This window comes from Hordeum vulgare, chromosome 4H (assembly GCF_904849725.1).
Source record: "Hordeum vulgare subsp. vulgare chromosome 4H, MorexV3_pseudomolecules_assembly, whole genome shotgun sequence".
NCBI classification, from domain to species: domain Eukaryota; kingdom Viridiplantae; phylum Streptophyta; class Magnoliopsida; order Poales; family Poaceae; genus Hordeum; species Hordeum vulgare.
Window position 1 is genome coordinate 503,923,170 of NC_058521.1, and position 15,035 is coordinate 503,938,204.

Genomic DNA, 15,035 nt, shown 5'->3' on the forward strand with positions numbered 1-15,035 from the left:
ATAAGCCTTTTTAGCTGCTTCAAGGATGAGCTTCAAGTTGCGAACCCAGTCCGCATAGTTGCTACCATCATCTTTCAGCTTGTTTTTCTCTAGGAATGCGTTGAAATTGAGGTTGATGTTGGCCATCTACAATATTTATAAAGACAACTTTTAGACTAAGTTCATCACAATTAAGTTCATTTAATCAAATTAAGAATGAACTCCCACTTAAATCGACATCCCTCTAGTCATCTAAGTGATACATGATCCATGTTGACTAACCCGAGTCCGATCATCACCTGAGACGGACTAGTCATCATGGTGAGCAACTTCATGCTGATCGTATTCAACCATACGACTCATGTTCGACCTTTCGGTCTCTTGTATTCGAGGTCATGTCTGTACATGCTAAGCTCGTCGAGTCAACCTAGGTGTTTCGCGTGTGTAAATCTGGCTTACACCCGTTGTATGCGAATGTTAGAATCTATCACACCCGATCATCACATGGTGCTTCGAGACAACGATCCTTTGCAACGGTGCACACTTAGGGGAATACGTTCTCGAAATTTTAAGAGGGATCATCTTATTATGCTACCGTCGTTCTAAGCAATAAGATGAAAAAGATGATAAACATCACAATGCAATCATATAGTGACATGATATGGCCATTATCATCTTTGCTCTTTCGATCTCCATCTTCAGGCAACGCATGATCGTCATTGTCACCGGCGTGACCCCATGATCTCCATCATCATGATCTCCATCATCGTGTCTCCGTGAAGTCGTCACGCCAACTACTACTATCACTACTATTATAGCTAATCGTTAGCAATGAAGTAAAAGTAGTAAGCACATGGCGTTGCATCTCATACAATAAATTAAGACAACTCCTATGGCCCCTGTCGGTTGTCATACTCATTGACATGCAAGTCGTTAAACCTATTACAATAACATGATCATCTCATACATCATACTTGCAACATCACAACTTTGGCCATATCACATCACATGTCAAACCCTGCAAAAACAAGTTAGACGTCCTCTAATTGTTGTCGCAAGTTTTACGTGGCTGATTTGGGTTTCTAGCAAGAACGCCTTCTTACCTACGTGACAACCACAATGATGATATGCCAAAGCTATTTACCCTTCATAAGGACCCTTTTCATCAAATCCAATCTGACTAGAGTAGGAGAGAAAGACACCCGCTAGCCACCTTTATGCACGGTGTGCATTTCTGTCGGTGGAACCAGTCTCACGTAAGCGTACTGTAAGGTCGGTCCGGGCCGCTTCATCCCACAATACCGCCGGAAAATAATAAGACTAGTAGTGGCAAGCAACTGACAAATCATCGCCCACAACCTTTTGTGTTCTACTCGTGCATATAATCTACGCATAGAAAACCTGGCTCGAATGCCACTTTCGGGTAACGTAGCATAAATTCAAAAGAATTCCTATGTATATTCCGATCTTCCTATGCACAGGCTGTTGGGGAACATCGCATGGGAAACAAAAATTTTCCTAAGCGCACGAAGACCTATCATGGTGATGTTCATCTACGAGAGGGGATTTCCAATCTACGTACCCTTGTAGATCGCACAGCAGAAGCGTTAGTGAACACGGTTGATGTAGTGGAACGTCCTCATGTCCCTCGATCCGTCCCACGAACCGTCCCGCGATCCGTCCCACGATCTAGTGCCGAACGGACGGCACCTCCGCGTTCAGCACACGTACAGCTCGACGATGATCTCGGCCTTCTTGATCCAGCAAGAGAGACGGAGAGGTAGATGAGTTCTCCAGCAGCGTGATGGCGCTCCGAAGGTTGGTGGTGATCTGATCTCGGCAGGGCTCCGCCCGAGCTCCGCAGAAACGCGATCTAGAGGTAAAACCGTGGAGGTATGTGGTCGGGCTGCCTTTGAAAAGTTGTCTCAAATCAGCCCTAATTGCTCCATATATATAGGAGGAGGGAGGGGAGGCTTGCCTTGAGGCTCAAGGAGCCCCAAGGGCTGCGCACCAAGGGGAGGAGGAGTCCTCCTCCAATCCTAGTCCAACTAGGATTGGAAAGTGGAGTCCTTCTCTCCTTTCCCACCTCTTTTTTTTTCTTTCTCTTTGGTTTTCTATCCTTGGCGCATAGGGCCCTTTTGGGCTGTCCCACCAGCCCACCAAGGGCTGGTGCGCCACCCCCAAGGCCTATGGGCTTCCCCGGGGTGGGTTGCCCCCCCCCCCCCCCCCGGTGAACACCCGGAACCCATTCGTCATTCCCGGTACATTCCCGGTAACTCTGAAAACCTTCCGGTAATAAAATGAGGTCATCCTATATATCAATCTTCGTTTCCGGACCATTCCGGAAACCCTCGTGACATCCGTGATCTCATCCGGGACTCCGAACAACATTCGGTAACCAACCATATAACTCAAATACGCATAAAACAACGTCGAACCTTAAGTGTGCAGACCCTGCGGGTTCGAGAACTATGTAGACATGACCCGAGTGACTCCTCGGTCAATATCCAATAGCGGGACCTGGATGCCCATATTGGATCCCACATATTCTACGAAGATCTTATCGTTTGAACCTCAGTGCCAAGGATTCATATAATCCCGTATGTCATTCCCTTTGTCCTTCGGTATGTTACTTGCCCGAGATTCGATCGTCAGTATCCGCATACCTATTTCAATCTCGTTTACCGGCAAGTCTCTTTACTCGTTCCGTAATACAAGATCCCGCAACTTACACTAAGTCACATTGCTTGCAAGGCTTGTGTGTGATGTTGTATTACCGAGTGGGCCCCGAGATACCTCTTCGTCACACGGAGTGAGAAATCTCAGTCTCGATCCATACTAACCCAACGAACACCTTCGTAGATACCTGTAGAGCATCTTTATAGTCACCCAGTTACGTTGCGACGTTTGATACACACAAAGCATTCCTCCGGTGTCAGTGAGTTATATGATCTCATGGTCATAGGAACAAATACTTGACACGCAGAAAACAGTAGCAACAAAATGACACGATCAACATGCTACGTCTATTAGTTTGGGTCTAGTCCATCACGTGATTCTTCTAATGACGTGATCCAGTTATCAAGCAACAACACCTTGTATATAATCAGAAGACCCTGACTATCTTTGATCAACTGGCTAGCCAACTAGAGGCTTTCTAGGGACAGTGTTTTGTCTATGTATCCACACATTTATATAAGTCTTCATTCAATACAATTATAGCATGGATAATAAACGATTATCTTGATACAGGAATTATAATAATAACTATATTTATTATTGCCTCTAGGGCATAATTCCAATAGAGGCCACCAACAAGAGAGGGGTGAGTGCATCTTCATACCTTTGAAGATCACTAAGCGGAAGCGTTGCTAGAACACGGTTGATGGAGTCGTACTCGCGGCGATTCAGATCGCGGTGTGATTCCGATCTAGTGCCGAACCACGGAACCTCCACGTTCAACACACATGCAGCCCGGTGACGTCTCCCGCACCTTGATCCAGCAAGGAGGAGGGAGAGGCTGGGGAAGATCTCCGGCAGCACGACGGCGTGGTGTCGATGGAGAGACGAGGTCTCCCGTTAGGGCTTCGCCAAGAACCGAGGGAGGAGGAGGAAGGAGGGGAGCAGGGCTGCGACGAGAGGAGAAGAAACCGTGTCCGAAATGTTGGAACTATGCCCTAGAGGCAATAATAAAATGGTTATTATCATATTTCCTTGTTCATGATAATCGTCTATTGTTCATGCTATAATTGTATTAACAGGAAACAGTAATACATGTGTGAATAAATAGATCACAATGTGTCCCTAGCAAGCCTCTAGTTGGCTAGCTCGTTAGTCAATAGATGATCATGGTTTCCTGATCATGGGCATTAGATATCATTGATAACGGGATCACATCATTGGGAGAATGATGTGATGGACAAGACCCAATCCTAAGCCTAGCACTAGATCGTATTGTTCGTATGATAATGCTTTTCTAATGTCAAGTATCTTTTCCTTCGGCCGTGAGATTGTGCAACTCCCGGATAACGTAGGAGTGCTTTGGGTGTATCGAACGTCACAACGTAACTGGATGACTATAAAGGTGCACTACGGGTACCTCCGAAAGTGTCTGTTGGGTTGGTACGAATCGAGATCGGGATTTGTCACTCCGTGTGACGGAGAGGTATCTCTGGGCCCACTCGGTAGAACATCATCATGAGCTCAATGTGACTAAGGAGTTAGTCACACGATGACGTGCTACGGAACGAGTAAAGAGACTTACCGGTAACGAGATTGAACAAGGTATAGGTATACCGACGATCGAATCTCGGCAAGTTCTATACCGACAGACAAAGGGAATCATATACGGGATTGATTGAATCCTTGACATCGTGGTTCATCCGATGAGATCATCGTGGAGCTAGTGGGAGCCACCATGGGTATCCAGACCCCGCTGATGGTTATTGTCCAGAGAGGTGTCTCAGTCATGTCTGCCTGTCTCCCGAACCCGTAGGGTCTACACACTTAAGGTTCGATGACGCTAGGGTTATAGGGAATTGTTGTACGAGGTTACCGAAAGTTGTTCGGAGTCCCGGATGAGATCCCGGACGTCACGAGGAGCTCCGGAATGGTCCAGAGGTAAAGATTGATATATAGGACGGATGGTTTTGGACACCGGAAGTGTTTCGGGCGTCACCGGTAACGTACCGGGACCACCGGGACCACCGGAGGTGGTCCCGGGGGACCACCGAAGGGGGGCAACGACCCCGGGAGGCTAGATGGGCTAAGTGGGGAAGGGAACAAGCCCCTAAGTGGGCTGGTGCGCCCCCCACCCAGCCCATGCCCACCAGAGAAAGGGGGGAAGGGGGGAACCCTAGCATAGGTGGGCCTAAGGCCCACCAGAGGGGTGCGCCACCCCTCCTCCCTGCCCTGGCCGCCGCCCCCTCTCCCATCTGGGGCTGCCGCACCCCTTGGGGGTGGGAACCCTAAGGGCTGCGCCCCCTCCCTCTCCCCCTATATATAGATGAGGGTTCGGGGCTGTTTGACACACCGTTTTATCTCTCTCTCGGCGCAGCCCTGCTCCTCTCCCTCCTCCTCTCTGCCGGCGCTTGGCGAAGCCCTGCCGGGAGGCCTCGTCTCTCCACCGACACCACGCCTTCGTGTTGCTGGACTTCTTCCCCAACCTCTCCCTCCTCGTTGCTGGATCAAGGTGCGGGAGACGTCACCGGGCTGCACGTGTGTTGAACGCGGAGGTGCCGTTGTTCGGCACTAGATCGGAATCGCCGCGAGTACGACTCCATCAACCGCGTTCTAGGAACGCTTCCGCTTAGCGATCTTCAAAGGTATGAAGATGCTCTTACCCCTCTCTCGTTGCTGGTCTCTCCATAGGAAGATCTGAACATACGTAGGAAAATTTTGAATTTATGCTACGTTATCCAACGGTGGCATCCGAGCCAGGTTTTCTATGCGTAGATTCTATGCACGAGTAGAACACAAAAGTAGTGGGCGATGGTTTGTCAATTTGCTTGCCGCTACTAGTCTTATTCTTTTTCGGCGGTATTGTGGGATGAAGCGGCCCGGACCGACCTTACACGTACGCTTACGTGAGACTGGTTCCACCGACAGACATGCACATCGTGCATAAAGGTGGCTAGCGGGTGTCTGTCTCTCCTACTCTAGTCGGATTGGATTTGATGAAAAGGGTCCTTATGAAGGGTAAATAGCTTTGGCATATCATCGTTGTGGCTGTCACGTAGGTAAGAAGGCGTTCTTGCTAGAAACCCAAATCAGCCACGTCAAACATGCAACAACAATTAGAGGATGTCTAACTTGTTTTTGGAGGGTTTGACATGTGATGTGATATGGCCAAAGTTGTGATGTTGCATGTATGATGTATGAGATGATCATGTTATTGTAATAGGTTTCACGACTTGCATGTCGATGAGTATGACAACCGGCAGGAGCCATAGGAGTTGTCTTAATTTATTGTATGAGATGCAACGCCATGTGCTTACTACTTTTACTTCATTGCTAACGGTTAGCTATAGTAGTAGTGATAGTAGTAGTTGGCGTGACGACTTCACGGAGACACAATGATGGAGATCATGATGATGGAGATCATGGTGTCACGCCGGTGACGATGATGATCATGCGATGCCTGAAGATGGAGATCGAAAGAGCAAAGATGATAATGGCCATATCATGTCACTGTATGATTGCATTGTGATGTTTACCATGTTTTACATCTTATTGCTTAAAACGACGGTAGCATAATAAGATGATCCCTCTTAAAATTTCGAGAACGTATTCCCCTAAGTGTGCACCGTTGCGAGGGTTCGTTGTCTCGAAGCACCACATGATGATCGGGTGTGATAGATTCTAACGTTCGCATACAACAGGTGTAAGCCAGATTTACACACGCGAAACACCTAGGTTGACTCGACGAGCTTAGCATGTACAGACATGACCTGGAATACAAGAGACCGAAAGGTCGAACATGAGTCGTATGGTTGAATACGATCAGCATGAAGTTGCTCACCATGGTGACTAGTCCGTCTCACGTGATGATCGGACACGGGTTAGTCAACATGGATCATGTATCACTTAGATGACTAGAGGGATGTCGATTTAAGTGGGAGTTCATACTTAATTTGATTAAATGAACTTAATTGTCATGAACTTATTTTAAAAGTTGTCTTTATAAATATTGTAGATGTCCAACGTCAACCTCAACTTCAACGTATTCCTAGAGAAAAACAAGCTGAAAGATGATGGTAGCAACTATGCGGACTGGGTTCGCAACCTGAAGCTCATCCTTGAAGCAGCTAAAAAGGCTTATGTCCTTAATGCGCCGCTAGGTGACCCTCCCGCTCCCGCAGCAGCCCAGGACATTCTAAACGTCTAGCAAGCGCGGAGTGATGACTACTCTCTGGTCAGGTGTGGCATGTTATACAGTTTAGAAACGGGGCTCCAAAGACGTTTTGAGCAACACGGGGCATATGAGATGTTCCAAGAGCTGAAGCTAGTTTTTCAAGCTCATGCCCGTGTCGAGAGATATGAAGTCTCCGACAAGTTCTTTAGCTGTAAGATGGAAGAGAACAGTTCTGTCAGTGAGCACATACTCAAAATGTCTGGGTTACACGGTCGTCTGACTTCACTTGAAGTCGAACTTCCGGATGATGCTATAATTGACAGAATCCTCCAGTCTCTCCCACCAAGCTATAAAGGCTTTGTGCTTAACTACAACATGCAAGGGATGGAGAAGACCATTCCCGAGTTGTACTCGATGCTCAAGTCTGCAGAAGTAGAAATCAAGAAGGAGCATCAAGTGTTGATGGTCAACAAGACCACTAGTTTCAAGAAAGGCAGGGGTAAGAAGAACTTCAAGAAATACGGCAAAGTTGTTGCCGCGCCCGGTAAGCCAGATGCCGGGAAGAAGAAAAAGAACGGACCCAAGCCTGAGACTGAGTGCTTCTATTGCAAGGGAAAGGGTCACTGGAAGCGGAACTGCCCCAAATACTTAGCGGACAAAAAGGCCGGCAACATTAAAGGTATATGTGATATACATGTTATTGATGTGTACCTTACCAGCGCTCGTAGTAGCTCCTGGGTATTTGATACCGGTGTTGTTGCTCACATTTGCAACTCAAAGCAGGAACTGCGGAATAAGCGGAGACTGGCCAAGGACGAGGTGACGATGCGCGTCGGGAATGGTTCAAAGGTCGATGTGATCGCCGTCGGCACGCTACCTCTACATCTACCGTCGGGATTAGTTTTAAACCTTAATAATCGTTATTTAGTACCAGCTTTAAGCATGAACATTGTATCAGGGTCTTGCTTAATGCGAGACGGCTACTCATTTAAGTCAGAGAATAATGGTTGTTCTATTTATATGAGTGATATGTTTTATGGTCATGCTCCGCTGGTGAATGGTTTATTCTTGATGAATCTCGATCGTGATGTTACACATATTCATAGTGTGAGTACAAAAAGATGCAAAGTTGATAATGATAGTCCCACATACTTGTGGCACTGCCGCCTTGGTCATATCGGCGTTAAGCGCATGAAGAAGCTCCATACTGATGGACTATTAGAGTCTCTTGACTTTGAATCATTTGACACATGCGAACCGTGCCTCATGGGCAAGATGACTAAGACTCCATTCTCAGGAATAATGGAGAGAGCAACCGACTTATTGGAAATAATACATACTGATGTGTGTGGTCCAATGAACGTCGAAGCTCGCGATGGTTATCGTTATGTTCTCACTCTCACTGATGATTTGAGTAGGTATGGGTATATCTACTTGATGAAGCACAAATCTGAGACGTTTGAAAAGTTCAAGGAATTTCAGAGTGAGGTTGAGAATCAACGTGACAGAAAAATTAAATGTCTACGATCTGATCGTGGAGGAGAATATTTGAGTCACGAGTTTGGCACACACGTAAGGAAGTGTGGAATCATTTCACAACTGACGCCGCCTGGCACACTGCAGCGCAACGGAGTGTCTGAACGTCGTAAACGCACTTTATTAGATATGGTACGATCTATGATGTCTCTCACCGACTTACCGCTATCATTTTGGGGATACGCATTAGAAACTGCAGCATTCACTTTAAATAGGGCACCGTCTAAATCCGTTGAGACGACACCGTATGAACTATGGTTTGGCAAGAAACCTAAGTTGTCGTTTCTTAAAGTTTGGGGCTGCGATGCTTATGTGAAGAAACTTCAACCAGAAAAGCTCGAACCCAAAGCGGAGAAATGCGTATTCATAGGATACCCTAAGGAAACTATTGGGTATACCTTCTATCTTAGATCCGAAGGTAAAACCTTTGTTGCCAAGAACGGATCCTTTCTAGAGAAAGAGTTTCTCTCGAAAGAAGTAAGTGGGAGGAAGGTAGAACTTGATGAGGTAATTGCACCCCCTCTCGAACAGGAAAGTAGCGCAGCGCGGGAAGTTGTTCCTGTGGCGCCTACACCAACTGAAGAGGAAGTTAAAGATGATGATCATGAAGCTTCGGATCAAGTTACTACTGAACCGCGAAGGTCCACAAGGGCACGCACCGCACCAGAGTGGTACGGCAACCCTGTGATGGAAATCATGTTGTTAGACAACGGTGAACCTTCGAACTATGAAGAAGCGATGGCGGGCCCGGATTCCAACAAATGGCTTGAGGCTATGAAATCCGAGATAGGATCCATGTATGAAAACAAAGTATGGACTTTGGTGGACTTGCCCGATGACCGGCGAGCCATAGAAAATAAATGGATCTTCAAGAAGAAGACTGATGCAGACGGTAATGTAACCGTTTACAAAGCTCGACTTGTCGCAAAGGGTTTTCGACAAATTCAAGGAGTTGACTATGAAGAGACTTTCTCTCCCGTAGCGAAGCTGAAATCAGTCTGAATCATGTTAGCAATTGCCGCCTTTTATGACTATGAAATTTGGCAAATGGACGTCAAAACGGCGTTCCTTAACGGAAACCTTAAGGAAGAGTTGTATATGATGCAACCAGAAGGTTTTGTCGACCCTAAGGGTGCTAACAAAGTATGCAAGCTCCAGCACTCCATCTATGGGCTGGTGCAAGCATCTCGGAGTTGGAACATTCGCTTTAATGAGGTGATTAAAGCGTTTGGGTTCATACAGGTTTACGGAGAAGCCTGTCTGTACAAGAAAGTGAGTGAGAGCTCTGTAGCTTTCCTCGTACTATATGTGGATGACATATTATTGATGGGGAATGATATAGAAATGTTGGAGAGCATAAAGGCCTATTTGAACAAGAGTTTTTCAATGAAGGACCTTGGAGAAGCTGCATACATATTAGGCATCAAGATCTATAGAGATAGATCGAAACGCCTCATAGGTCTTTCGCAAAGTACATACCTTGACATGATATTGAAGAAGTTCAATATGGAAAACTCAAAGAAAGGGTTCTTGCCAGTTTTGCAAGGTATGAGATTGAGTAAGACTCAGTCGCCGACCACGGCAGCAGATAGAGAGAAGATGAGTTCTGTCCCCTACGCTTCAGCCGTGGGCTCTCTAATGTATGCCATGCTGTGTACCAGACCTGATATAAACCTTGCCATAAGCTTGGTAGGGAGGTACCAAAGTAATCCCGGTGCGGAACACTGGACAGCGGTCAAGAATATCCTTAAGTACCTGAAAAGGACTAAGGAAATGTTTCTCGTTTATGGAGGTGACGAAGAGCTCGTCGTAAAGGGTTACATCGACGCTAGCTTCGACACAGATCCGGATGACTCTAAGTCACAGACCGGATACCTGTATGTGTTGAATGGTGGGGCAGTGAGCTGGTGCAGCAGCAAGCAAGAAGTCGTGGCAGCATCTACATGTGAAGCGGAGTACATAGCTGCTTCAGAAGCGGCTCATGAAGGAATTTGGATGAAGGAGCTCATCACCGACCTTGGAGTGGTTCCAAGCGCGTCGGGTCCTATGACACTCTTCTGTGATAACACTGGAGCCATTGCCATAGCCAAGGAGCCCAGGTTTCACCGGAAGACGAAGCACATCAAGCGCCGCTACAACTCCATCCAGGACCATGTCCAGAGTGGAGTGATAGATATTTGTAAAGTACACACGGATCTGAATATTGCAGACCCGTTGACTAAACCTCTTCCACGAGCAAAACATGATCAACACCATAATGCTATGGGTGTTCGATACATCACAATGTAACTAGATTATTGACTCTAGTGCAAGTGGGAGACTGTTGGAAATATGCCCTAGAGGCAATAATAAAATGCTTATTATCATATTTCCTTGTTCATGATAATCGTCTATTGTTCATGCTATAATTGTATTAACAGGAAACAGTAATACATGTGTGAATAAATAGATCACAATGTGTCCCTAGCAAGCCTCTAGTTGGCTAGCTCGTTAGTCAATAGATGATCATGGTTTCCTGATCATGGGCATTAGATGTCATTGATAACGGGATCACATCATTGGGAGAATGATGTGATGGAGAAGACTCAATCCTAAGCCTAGCACTAGATCGTATTGTTCGTATGCTAATGCTTTTCTAATGTCAAGTATCTTTTCCTTCGACCGTGAGATTGTGCAACTCCCGGATACCGTAGGAGTGCTTTGGGTGTATCAAACGTCACAACGTAACTGGGTGACTATAAAGGTGCACTACGGCTACCTCCGAAAGTGTCTGTTGGGTTGGTACGAATCGAGATCGGGATTTGTCACTCCGTGTGACGGAGAGGTATCTCTGGGCCCACTCGGTAGAACATCATCATGAGCTCAATGTGACTAAGGAGTTAGTCACACGATGACGTGCTACGGAACGAGTAAAGAGACTTACCGGTAACGAGAATGAACACGTTATCGGTACCGGTAAGTCTCTTTACTCGTTCCGTAGCACGTCATCATGTGACTAACTCCTTAATCACATTGAGCTCATGATGATGTTCTACCGAGTGGGCCCAGAGATACCTCTCCATCACACGGAGTGACAAATCCCGATCTTGATTCGTACCAACCCAACAGACACTTTCAGAGGTACCCGTAGTGCACCTTTATAGTCACCCAGTTATGTTGTGACGTTTGATACACCCAAAGCACTCCTACGGTATCCGGGAGTTTCACAATCTCACGGTCAAAGGAAAATACACTTGACTTTAGAAAAGCTTTAGCATACTAACAATACGATCTAGTGCTACGCTTAAGATTGGGTCTTGTCCAGCACATCATTCTCCCAATGATGTGATCCCGTTATCAATGACATCTAATGTCCATGATCAGGAAACCATGATCATCTATTGATCAACGAGCTAGCCAACTAGAGGCTTGCTAGGGACACTTTGTGATCTATTTATTCACACATGTATTACTATTTCCTGTTAATACAATTATAGCATGAACAATAGACGATTATCATGAACAAGGAAATATGATAATAACCATTTTGTTATTCCCTCTAGGGCATATTTCCAACAGTGTCCCACTTGCACTAGAGTCAATAATCTAGTGACATTGTGATGTATTGAACACCCATAGCATTATGGTGTTGATCATGTTTTGCTCGAGGAAGAGGTTTAGTCAACGGGTCTGCAACATTCAGATCCGTATGTACTTTACAAATCTCTATTACTCCACTCTGTACATGGTCCTAGATGGAGTTGTAGCGGCGTTTGATGTGCTGCATCTTCCGGTGAAACACGGGCTCCTTGGCTATGGCAATGGCCCCAGTCTTATCACAGAAGAGTGTCATTGGACCCGACGCGCTTGGAACCACTCCAAGGTCGGTGATGAGCTCCTTCATCCAAATTCCTTCATGAGCCGCTTCTGAAGCAGCTATGTACTCCGCTTCACATGTAGATGCTGCCACGACTTCTTGCTTGCTGCTGCACCAGCTCACTGCCCCACCATTCAAAACATACACGTATCCGGTCTGTGACTTCGAGTCATCCAGATCTATGTCGAAGCTAGCATCGACGTAACCCTTTACGACGAGCTCTTCGTCACCTCCATAAACGAGAAACATTCCTTAGTTGTACCATCATAAGGACTAGCTAGCAGTTTCTCTAACAAACCAAAAGGAATCTCATAATAAATATTCTCACTCGGTTCAGTAGGCTGAGGACCAATCTTTTCCACTTCTATTTAAGGCTAAAGATGCCCCAAACAAGACACTCAAAGGGTGATCGTCCATAGCAACAAGTAACAGTAAATTTCAGCACTTAGCAAAAAAAATCCTTACCAATTTCCACTTACCAGAGGCACTTCACTCCCCGACAACGGTGCCAGAAAAGAGTCTTGATGATCCACAAGTATAGGGGATCAATCGTAGTCCTTTCGATAAGTAAGAGTGTCGAACCCAACGAGGAGCAGAAGGAAATGATAGGCAGTTTTCAGCAAGGTATTTCTGCAAGTGCTATTAGTGACACTAGTAGATAGTTTGGCATCAAGATATTTTTTAACAAGTGACAAGTAACAATAGTTACTAAGGTGCAGCAAGGTAGCCCAATCCTTTTTACAACAAAGGACATGCCAAAAAGTGTTCTTATATGAAGAAAGTGCTCCCGACGACACATGGGGATTTTTATCTAGTCATGTTCATCATGTTGAATTGATTCGCGTTCGCTACTTTGATAATTTGATATGTGGGTGTATCGGTGCTAAGGTGCTGTTCTTACTTGAACAAGCAACCCACTTATGATTACCCCCTCGCGCAAGCATCCACAACTACGAAAGAAGAATTAAGATAAATCTAACCATAGCATGAAACGTGTGGATCCAAATCACCCCCTTATGAAGTAACGCGTAAACTAGGGTTTAAGCTTCTGTCACTCTCGCAACCCATCATTTACTTGTTACTCCACAAAGCCTTCCCTTAGGCCCAAAACATGGTGAATTGTCGTGTAGTCAACGTTCACACGACACCACTAAAAGAAGCAACAACATACATATCATCAAAATATCGAACGAATGTCAATTTCACATGATTACTTATGACAAGACTTATCCCATATCCTCAGGAACAATAGTAACTACTCACACCTCATCAACATGTTCAAGATCAGAGGTATAATGATGGTGACAAAGGATATGAACATAATATCTTTCACCAATTAATCCAACAAGCATCAACTACAAGATGTAATCAACACTACTAGCAACCCACAAGTACCAATCTAAGGCTTTGAGACAAAGATCGAACACAAGAGATGAACTAGGGTTGGAGATGAGATGGTGCTGGTGTTGATGTTGATGAATAATGGTTCTCCCACGAAGGAGGAATCGTTGGTGATGACGACGACTTTGATTTCCCCCTCCCGGAGGGAAATTTTCCCGGTAGAATCACACAACCAGAGAGAAAAAGGGTCTTTGCCCAGGTTTCCGCCTCGAGACGGCGGCGCTTCGTCCCGAAACTAATCTCTTGATTTTTTTTCTAGGGTAAAACACATCATATAGGAAAAGATGGACGTCGGAGGGCCAGCAGGGGCCCACAAGCCATCACAGCTCGACCAGGGGCTCGGTCGCGTCCTGTTGGCTTATGCCGAGCTGGCAGCCCTCGTGTGGTGTATTTTTGTTCCAGAATTTTTTAAATATTCCAAAAATATTCTCCGTGAAATTTCAGGTCATTTGGAGTGTTGTGATTTCTTTGCCTATTCTTCTATTTTCCGGTCCAGGATCCTAGTTTCCAGATATTTCCCTCATTATGATGTTCCTTGCATATTCAGAGAGAAAACGACATAAGAATTGCATATCGATTTGGAATAATGAATAAGAACAAAGTAAAAAGGTACAAGAAATCATGATGCAAAATAGACGTATCAACACACGCGCGCACACACACGCACACAACACACGTGACACGCGCGCACACACACACAACACACGCACATGTAACAACACACACATCAGCAACAACACACGCAACAACACATGCAGCAGCACCCACGCGCGCGCACACAAACATGTAGCAACACACATGAAGCAGCATCCACACACATCATTAGCACACGTGTGCACACGCACACACACGCAACAACACACGTACAAGCATACCACATCAAAGATAAGATGATCTTTTCAGGTGTCACTTAGGCTTAAAATTGACAAAAATGTTATAAAGAACATAAAATTTAAAATCGTCGTTATATACGGAAGAAATCATTTATCGATGTTAAATATTACATAAAATTTAAACATGGTGTAATATAAGGAATTCTTTTAATTTTTTTAGCTATAAATATTGTGATACAGAGGAAGTAGTACATGTTACAGCCTTCTCGGCTAATTACACCATCCGATGCATAGAGCAGCTCATAAAACTCCAACGTCTTTGTGCTCAAGCATGGACGACTCCTCACAGATCGTTCCATCTTCACGTGTGTAACGGTGTGATGTGCTTCGACCAATAGCATCATTCTGGCGTTGAGCAAGCATATCTTCAACTGTCACGCACTAGCCTACGGGCCCAAGAAAATGGACGACTAAGAGCATGTATAATATTAACATATGGATACTACTCTCTAAGATGTGATGGATTGTTGTTTTATATAAAAAGCGGAATGAAAACTTTTTTCAATAATAACATATG